Consider the following 10806-nt stretch of genomic DNA (forward strand, 5'->3'; position numbering starts at 1 on the left):
GCCACCATTGAATTATGTGAACATGATAATTGCCATCATTGGATTATGTGAACATGATAATTGCCACCAGTTGATGTGAATGTTATATATCGAGAGAATGATTTTTATACACAGGTTATGTGTATTAGTTTTTGTGCAAGAGATATGTGTACGGTTACTAAGATTTATGAAAAATGTTTTCGTACACGAGAAAGGTGTACTGTATTTAAAAGATATCGCATGTACATTACAGGTGGGTATAGGATTCGGGCCCATTTGTACCATGCAGGATTTAAATCTTGTGGTCTATCAAAATGATGAATTTTATTGTTTTATGATAAACCTATGAACTCACCAACCTTTTGGTTGACACTTGAAAGCATGTTTATTCTCAGGTATGAAAGAAATCTTCCGCTGTGCATTTGCTCATTTTAAAGACATTACATGGAGTCGTTCATGGCATATAGAGGTCCGTTCATCGTGATGATACCAGTTGTTGAAGACTTCGTCCAGGTGGATTAGGACGGGTCATCACACACATGCTTCCTTTGATCTCTCCATGCATTTGGTGGTGGTGATTACAAAATTCCTTGATCGTTTATAAATTTATCAACCATTGACCAAATTTCCTCCTCACCAACCCAATCCTTTTCCTTCCTTTTTCTCTTCCTTTTCTTTTTCTGAAAAAAAAATTAGAAATAAAGACGCAAAGACGCAAGAATTGTCTTGCGTCGGTGTAATGCAAACGCAAATACGCAATATAGGTCTTGCGTCCATCAGTGAAGTATACGCAAAGACGCAAGGTAATCCTTGCGTCCAACAATGAAGAAGACGCAAAGACGCAAGGTGATCCTTGCGTCATTCACTAACCTCATGCTGGTCTGCTTGTTTTTCTGCTTCATTAACCAATGGCAAATCAACTCCTTGCTCAATCTCCTCAGACACCAGAGCCACGTTCTCATTTTGTTTATCAACAGCTTTTTCAGCCCCTTTTTCAGTAGGCTTTTCAGTTTCCATTGGCAACACATTCTCAGCTTCTTTAGTCCCTTGATGAGAAACTTTCAGCCTTTTTACTCTAGAAGCTACTTCGTCAGACAACTGTATATAATCTATGAGTCAGCAAACATACGCAAGGACGCAAGATATATCTTGCGTATACCAAGACGCAAAACGCAAGGTCTTATAAACATCAGGCGCAAGGACGCAAGGAAAACCTTGCGTCTGGTGAATGTTACAGACATACCTTCTCCAATGGTTTTCTGTAGCCCGGTGTTGTGAAAGGGGAATTTAAAAAATGAGTGGGCCTTCTTTCTATTTTCCCACGTCTAACAACCCTCGGAGATGTATCATTGTCAGAGAAAGATCGAGGATCCACATATGCATCCTCGTTATCAACATACTATAATGAACAAAACGCAAAAAATAAGAAAAGTAGCCATACGCAAGGTCGCAAGTAAGTCCTTGCGTCTGAGTTAGGGACGCAAGTACAACCTGCGCCTAAATTACAATAAAGACGCAAGGACGCAAGATGGTACTTGCGTCTGATATAACATCAGGCGCAAGGACGCAAGTAAAACCTTGCGCCAACATAACAGGCAAGACGCAAGGTCGCAAAAAAAACTTGCGCCTAGTTTACCTGATGTTCCTGGTGTTCCTGTTCTTTCAAACGTTTTTCATGATCATCAAGCTTCTTTTTACAATCAGCCAACTCCTTTTCTTGATCATCCACCCTCTTAGTCAACATATTAACCATACGCAACAATTCCTGCAAATTGTTGCCTTTTTGTGTTGGATGAGGGTCCGAGGTCTGCTCTGACTCCTCCTGCAATAATTCCTTCAAACTGCCACCTAACTCCTCTTCAACTTGATTATCATCTTGTGTATTTTTCTCGTCTTCAACAACATCTCCTTGAAAGTAAGAGGAACTCTGGATCCACCATTGACAACCTCTCTCTGTCTCAGATGGGTGCAGGGAACGAAAAGGTCTTTTTCTCTTCGGACAATCATCCAGAAATGAAGTTATATTAGTAAAAACAAAAGGACGCAAGGACGCAAAAGTCATTTTGCGTCTAGACGCAAGAACGCAAAGATCATCTTGCGAGTAGACGCAAGGACGCAAGAGTAAACTTGCGACACACGCAAGGACGCAAGCATGATTCTTGCGCCTGTAACAAGTATAACCCAGGGTTCACACGGAAGGACGCAAGGATATCCTTGCGACACATGCAAGGACGCAAGGTGTATCTTGCGTCCTCATGCGACACACAAAACTGCTCTGTTAAAACAGAAACTACTGTATATACACTATATAAAAAGCTCTTGGAGATATTAACTAACCATTATATGTAGAAGTTTTAGGTAGTCAGACACTGTAAAGGTTTCAGCAGATGAACGCTTCCAAAATAATGCTCTTGGTACTCCATCCTTATCAGTTTTGGTTGCAAAACTCTTAATGGTACGACGGTATGCCTCGAGGATCCAAATCTTAAATGCCCACATAAAACCAGCCAAAGTGTAAGCCTTTCCACCCCCACTCTCTAATTGGCTTTCTCGAACCTCAAAACCTTCGCTCACCGCTGAGTAAGTAGCATCCCAAATACGAGACCCCCATGGGTACGCGTTCACCTTATTGAAATCTTCAACCAACCATAGAAACTGTTTACTAACCACATGTTGCCCCTGCTTCCCCATAAATGCTCTCTCTACGATCAAAATTATAGCTAGTCGAACAATATCATCGTCACTAACCTTGGGAACCTTTACATCACCTTGTTTTTTGATAAGGATGTTTTGTATATCACTAACCAAAATGTTGCTGGCATCGGGACATTCTGGAAAACAACGTCGTCTAATGGGTGCGGTCTTAGATTCATAATTTCGAGGGATGTAATGTGCCATGTCCGTCCGGCTACCAAACATAAAGCCGGTGACTAAACAAAATTCACGCCGACCAAATCTAATCATAAAATTAGGAGAAAAATGAAACCATATATCTTGTTGCTCTTCAGGGTACTTACTAGAATCTAATTTTGCTGAACGCTCACATTTCCGTTGGAGCATGGCATGTACTAGGCCAGGATCATTACCCGTGTATGAAAGATCTAACCAGGGACCAAAGCATGTACTTCTAAATAATTTTTCTTGTCTCTCAGTCAACATTTTCTTGACCTGAGGAATCACGGTCAACATATTCTTCATGATCAATTTACCTTCCACATAGCCCTGTAAAAGTCAGAAGAACAACAGAAGAAAATCACATAGACGCAAGCAAGCAAGACAGAGATTGCGTACAAGGCCGCAAGGACGCAAGGTTAACCTTGCGTAACAGATGTGCAAGACGCAAGGTTAACCTTGCGTAACTTATGATCAAGACGCAAGGACGCAAGGGTTACCTTGCGTGCACATGCAAAGGTAAAATTATAGCAAACGTAAGGTCGCAAATATCACCTTGCGTACATTGTGAGGCATACGCAAGGACGCAGGGATTGTCTTGCGTCTACATAGCAACAGAGTTACACAACTTGAATCTAGCAAAAATTCCTGGGTATCGTACGCAATCTCAATAATATACAATCAAAAACACAAAATACAAACAAATTTCGTTGACACATTTTTTCGAACAGTTGGCGTGCAAAGAGTGCAAAAACTTTGTTTTAGCACATAAATCTAAGCACTATGAAGTAGATCGAATAATATAACATAGATCTAAGAAATCTAACCTGTTCTTGAGACATAGTGAACGATGATGGTGTTTCGATGATGTTGGTGGCGTAGAAGCTCGCTTGTACTCGGGAAGATCGAAGATGGAAGGATGAAGAAGATCTAGTAACGATGAAGATGTGAGGAGGATGACGTGAGGATGATGATGAAGATTTTGCGAGTGATTTGCGAGTGTTTGGATCTTGCGAATGACGAGCGAAAGGGCACCAGAGAGGAGTTTGCGTATGTGTGTGGGAACAGTGAACGCAAACTGATCATTTAACTAGTTCTTTTACTGCTACACGCAAGGTCGCAACGTCGCAACGTCGCAATGACGCAAAGACGCAAGGTCGCAAGGACGCAAGCTCTCTTGCGCCTTGCGAGGGCAAATTGTCAAACTTTTTTTTTTTAGGGCTGTCAGTCAACAAACTTAAAAAAAAGGGCATTTTGGTGATAATCCCATTCCGAACATGTTGAAGCCTATTGGGATTTGGATGAAGAAAACAGGGAAGGTTGGGTGAAATATATTTTGAAAGACTAGTTGGGCTATATGTGTTAGTAAGGCCTACCAATATTCTTTTGAAACTTTCATGGATTAATTTCATGATTATGCAAATATTCAGCTAGTTCAGCAGTTAGCCATTTTTTGCTAAAATAGTATTATCAAACTTGGTTGGTGCAAGGGTTGTAAGTTTAACTAGCATTAATGTAAATGTGGTTGCCTTTTATGTATCAAGATCTGGTGTTATGGTACAAAATCTTGCAGGTTCTAATTTTATTACGTTGCATTAGATTTTATTAGCAAAGGGTAATTTTGTCATTGATGTCGAAATCCTTTGTTAAAAAACTGTCAACCAAACATGTAAAACGATTTTAAATCCCAGGATTTAAAATCCTTCAGGATTTCAAATTCCTCGGGATTTCAAATCCCGAGATTTCAAAAACTCGAACCAAACGGCACCATAGGTTAAATTCGACTTTTTTATGTGAAAAATGAACCAAAAGAGCGTAAATTTAAATTATGTTTTTCTTTTTCAAATTAACGAAAATCAAATCAAATTCAATTTTCGATTAAGTTTTGATTTTGTGTATGCCTCTAAAACTCTCATTTTGTGTATGCTTCTAAAACTTTCAAGCAATCACGACAAACAAAATTAAAAAATTCAAACACTGATAAGCATCAAATACAAAGTTGTAGTTTAATTTTTTTATTAATTATTGAATTAATCTCCTAAACTAATGTAGTATATTTATATATACTTAAGAGTTTTTCTACGTATGTTTTGTAACACACATTCAATTAAATTTATAAAGTAAATTTTTTAAAATTATTAGATTTATAATTAATACATGTATAAAAAGTGTTGTATATTATATATTATATTGAACTGAAAGTACGGAGTATGTTATAGGGGTGGACCTGGGTCCCAAGTTACAATTTGCAGTAAAAAGTCGAATCAAGAACGGATCATATATTTTTAATTCGGTATCGTTCATTTATATTTGGTGTTATTTTCTGGTTCGGTTGGGCAGAAGCATAGACTAAAAGTATGGCAAAATGTAGACCAAACTTAAATTGCTTGGTTCAGTTCGGGATGGGTTCGGTTCCTCCTTATAGGTTCGGTTCTTCGATTTTTTTCGTAATATGCACATCCTAAATATTACTCCTTCCGTCCCACTACAAGTGTGCAGTTTCTATTTTGAGATGTCCCATTTCAAGTGTTCAATTTGGATTTCAACAATGAGAAGGGGTTATTCTGGAGAGAGAAATTTTTTAATTGATGGATAATGAAGTTAGTGAAATTTCTTAAAACTGTATGCAAAAAATAAGTGGACACTTGTAATCAGACGGAATAAGTATATACTATATGAATATTCTGTTATTTATGAAAATCATAACACATTTAGGTAATTATATTTATATTTATATTTTTTAATAGCGTTAAGAGTCACTGACATGGTCTGAACGTAATGTCAGAACCCATTCACCAGACCACTTTCTGGGACAAACCAACACGGTCCTACCGTCTTAAAGAAGAAACTCATACGACGAATCTATACGAACATTGCGTGTGATAAAACCTCCTCGGATGATGTTCGAACGCAAGACGTCCTAGACCAATGAAATGGAAGGGTAACCTCGTATGAAATATTTTGCAGGTGTCGAACCCCTTGACCTTCCTTACAGGAAGCCACGCCACCAGCAATCCCCAACAACTTTTATATTTTATATAAATACAAATATAATACTCCGTAGTAGATTATATTTATATAATATAATATAATTTTTTAAAGGGGGGTGATTCTCACACACTGTTTTTTGATCCTCACACACCCTTTTACCCTATTATTAGGGAGGAGTTCAAGTAAATTGGTGTGTGAGGATCAAAAAACAGTGTGTGAGAATCATCCCCCTTTTTTATAATATCATAAAAAATATTAAATTTATATTTTATATTTGTTATAAAATATCTAGATTGTGTTATAAAATATCTAGATTGGATGTTAATTTTATTATTATTATATTTCTTGCATAGTAATATTTTATACTATAAATAGACATGTATGGTAACCATTTAAGGTACACCATTTCTCTTGAAATATCAATATCAATATTTCTTCTCTCCTTCTTCTTTCTTTTTCTCTCTTTGTTCTTATAACCATTAAAGGTAGTTATAAGCCTACTGAATTATAACACGTTATCAGCACGAAAAGCTTAGTGTAATTAAAAGATATCTCAAACGATCACGAATCACTAATCAAGGTATGAAATTATTAATAATTTTCAGACTCGAATATATCAAATTTTGGACTACTAACATTTATATTTATGTTATTTAAGTTATATATGGTCGGTTATACCACCTGAATTATATTTCTGTAATCTAACTTTTACTAACTTCACTAACATTTATATTTATGTTATTTAAGTTATATATGGTCGGTTATACCACCTGAATTATATTTTCTGTAATCTAACTCTTATTAACTTCACTAACATTTATATTTATGTTAATAAGACCTCATGATTGTACGCAACACGTCATTTGACAACACGGTACTTTATGTACGCAACACGTCATTTGACAACACGGTACCATGGGTCGAGATTAATTCCGATCAATACGAATACGACGGGGTCTTTATATGTTATCTAACATTTATGATTACTTATGCAATTAATCATTATTTATTTCATGCATACTAATGTTTATTCTTGAATTTATAATTTTAAAAGTTAAAATAAAAAAATAGTTTGTATTTTTATTAAAAGTAAATCTTAAAAGTTAAAATAAGAAAAAGTAGTTTGTACTTTTATTAAAAGTAAATCTTAAAAGTTAAAATACAAAAAGTAGTTTGTATTTTTATTAAAAGTAAATCTTAAAAGTTAAAATAAGAAAAAGTGTTTAAATGAGTTTTACAGAAAGGGGGAAAGCAAAGTAAAAAAAAAAACTTTTTTCCAAACAAAGGTAAATGAAAGTAGGACTTAATACAAGAAAAAAGTAAACATCTCCTAGACGTGATAAAATCTATCAATGATAAGTATTAGACTTGATGAGCTAAATGTGACAAAAATGTTTCAACATGTCTTATGTTAATTTTCTAAAATAAGTTATTATTATTCCGAGTTTAACACATATACATATGTTAATTAAAAACAACCTTTTTGTTCTTATGTAGTGTTGGGTTGCAATTTTGGTTGTATGCCATAATTCCATCCAGTAGAGTGACAATAGAAAACTTTTGATGATAATCAATAAAAAACTTTTTTCCAAACTTGTCAAATGTTTTGTTAAAAACGTGACCGTTGAAAAAAGGAGGTTGAATAATAAAACTTAAAAAACAAATTATTTTTTTAAGATTGTGCATCAAAATGGCCCGTTTAATAATGGGGAGTAAAAATATAGTCAAATTGTTTCAACGAACAAGGGTTCAATTGGATGTCTCTTAAAAAAAATCCGCGAGTACGGGTGATGGATCCAATGGATCCGCATCCACGACCCGCGGGTGCTATCCCTAATTGTGACAAGTACAAATCAACTAAAAGTCTAAAAAATAAATGCTCTTATAGGGACCAAATGTTCACAATAATTGCCTAAGCAATATATATGAAACAAATAGTTCATAAAAAAAAAGGTCGTTGTGCGTTTTCGGGATGATAGCCGAAATACACTTACAAAAGTAGGTCAGCCGTCAATTCTTTATGGCCATATCAACGTAGATCAATAAAATTATTTATGGTTTTGATAAAAGATTAATTAAAAATTAATTGTTTTTTGGTCTTGGATTCTCGGTAACAAAAGCAAAGGTTGTTTTTGGTTGCCACAACAAACAAGACAGAGGTTGTTGACTTTTGTTGTTAAACATGGTACAAGTGAACAATAACAATAGATTATTGTTTTTGAAAAGAATAATGATGCGTTAATTTTATTGTATAAAATAAAATTAAAGAAAATGGTTTTCATTGATGACTATGAACAAACGCAAACAAAGTGTTTGTGGTATTTGGTGATTAAAAAAAAAAGTGCATCTAAAGCTTCTACTGAAAATAATATGCATCTAAAGCTTCTACTGAAAATTAATGTGCAAGGTACAACGTATAACTATATGGTCAAATTCATTTGAGCCTTCGGAGTCACAAGTATATGATGTATATATATATTACTCAATTAACAAAATAGTAAATCTAAATTAATTCATATGAATAGTAAAACGAAATTAATTAATTTACTATTCACATAAAAAAGCGCATATGATAAAAAGCGCATCGCATATGATAAGCGCATATGATAAAAAGCGAATATGATGAAAAGCACAACGCATATGATGAAAATCGCATATGATTAAAAGCGCATATGGTGAAAAACACAGCGCATATGATTAAAAGCGTATATGGTGAAAAGGATATATGATAAAAAAAAACACATATGGTGATTTATAAAAATAAAAAAAAACACATATGGTGATTAATGGAAAGCACATATGGTGATTAATGAAAAGTATATTGTGAAAAAGAATCACAAATGTTTCTTGAAAGAATTCAAGGTAAGATATATGAACCAATTCATCCATCATGTGAACCATTTTGATATTTCATGGTTCTAATAGACGCATCTAGCGGATGGTCTCATATTTGTATGTTATCAAGCCGTAATATGGCATTTGCAAAGTTTCTTGCACAAATTATTAAATTGAGAACACATTATTCTGATTACACCATTAAAAGGATGAGACTTGATAATGCTGGTGAGTTAACATCTCAAGCATTTAATGATCATTATATATCTACAGGGATTGTTGTTGAACATCCAGTTGCTCATGTGCATACACAAAATTGGTTTAGCTGAATCAATAGATAAACGCTTACAGCTAATAACTAGACAATTGATAATGAGTACAAATCTCTCAATATTTATATGTGGACATGTAAATTTACATGCTGCGACATTAATTCGCATTATACCATGTGGAAGTCGTAAATATTTTCACTTAATACTTGATTTTGGCCAAGAGCCAAATATTTTCTACCTTAAAATATTGGTTGTGCAGTGTATGTTCCAATTGTATCACCACAACACAATAAAATGGTTCTTCAAAGAAAGATGATAATATATTTTGGATATAAAACATCTTCAATCATAAGATATATTGAACCCATGATGGGTGATGTTTTTACAGCACGTTTTGCTGATTGTCATTTTAATAAAACATTGTTCCCTAGATTAGGGGGAGAAATAAAAATAAAAAATAAAATGATGCTTCATGATGTGAACATCAATTAAGGTATATTGAACTCGCACAAAAGAATGTGAAACGAAAGTTCAAAAATAATGCATATGCAAGAACTTGCAAATTAATTACTTTATGCATTTACAGATATAAAAAAGTGACTAAATCATATATACCAGCGATAAATGCTCCAGCTTGAACTGAAATTCCAAAAGCTGGCAATAATGTCACTGTTGAGTCTTTGCCACGCATCAAACGTGGAAGATCAATTGGTTCCGAAGATAAAAATCCTCGAAAAAGAAAATCAGCTGATAATGAGGTAAAAGAAAGTGTTCAAGAAGAACCACAAATCAATATTCCTTCTGCATAGGATATTGATAAATGTAAATACTAAAATTGCGATAAATTATGCAATATTATGGAACCGAAATGAAACTAAAATCTCTATGAGATATTTTCATATAATGTTACAATGACATCATGAATAAAGATGATGATCTGGAACTAAAATCTGTCATTGAATATACAAAATGGACATGATTGAGCTCAATGGAAAGGAGCAATAAGAGCTGAATTAGAATCGCTCGATAAAAGAAAAGTTTTCGGATCAATCGTTATCACTTTTAAAGATGTGAAACGTATGGGATACAAATGAATTTTTATCCGAAAAGAAATGTGCAAATGAAGTTACAAGGCAAAACTAGACTTGTAACTCAATATTTCCCACAAAGACCAGAAATGAATTAGGAGGAAAAATTATCCTCCTGTAATGGATACAATTACTTATTAGATACTTAATCAACCTGGTAGTTATTTAAATGCATCTCATGAATGTTGTTACTGCTTATCTGTATGGATCACTTAATAGTGATATATATGAATATACCTAAAGGGTTAAGGTATCATAAGCATCTAATGTAAAACCCAAGGGAATATATTCCATTAAATCACAAAGATTTCTAAGTGGGTTTATACAAACGGGACGTATGTGGTATAACCGATTAAATGACTACTTGATAATAAAAAAGGGTATAAATATAAACTTATTTTGCACGTATGTTTTATAAAAACAATGTTCGGATATGAGATCGTAGTTGTTTATATCAATGTTCTTAACATCATATGAACAAATAAAGAGATCTATGAAATCATTCAACTTCTAAAGAATTATTTTGAAATGAAAGATCTTGAAAAAACCAAGTATTACCTTGGATTGCAAATTGAGCATATGCCTAATGGTTTACTTGTACATCAAACAACTTATACCGAAAAGATTTTAAAACATTTTTTTTAAAGACAAACTCATTGTTGTTAGATCACTCAATATTGACACTGATCTATTTCATCCCTGCGAAGATCATGAAAATCTTAACAGATCGGAAGTTCCATTTTTTTAGT

The sequence above is a fragment of the Rutidosis leptorrhynchoides genome, chromosome 3 (genome assembly GCF_046630445.1).
Source record: "Rutidosis leptorrhynchoides isolate AG116_Rl617_1_P2 chromosome 3, CSIRO_AGI_Rlap_v1, whole genome shotgun sequence".
NCBI classification, from domain to species: Eukaryota; Viridiplantae; Streptophyta; class Magnoliopsida; order Asterales; family Asteraceae; genus Rutidosis; species Rutidosis leptorrhynchoides.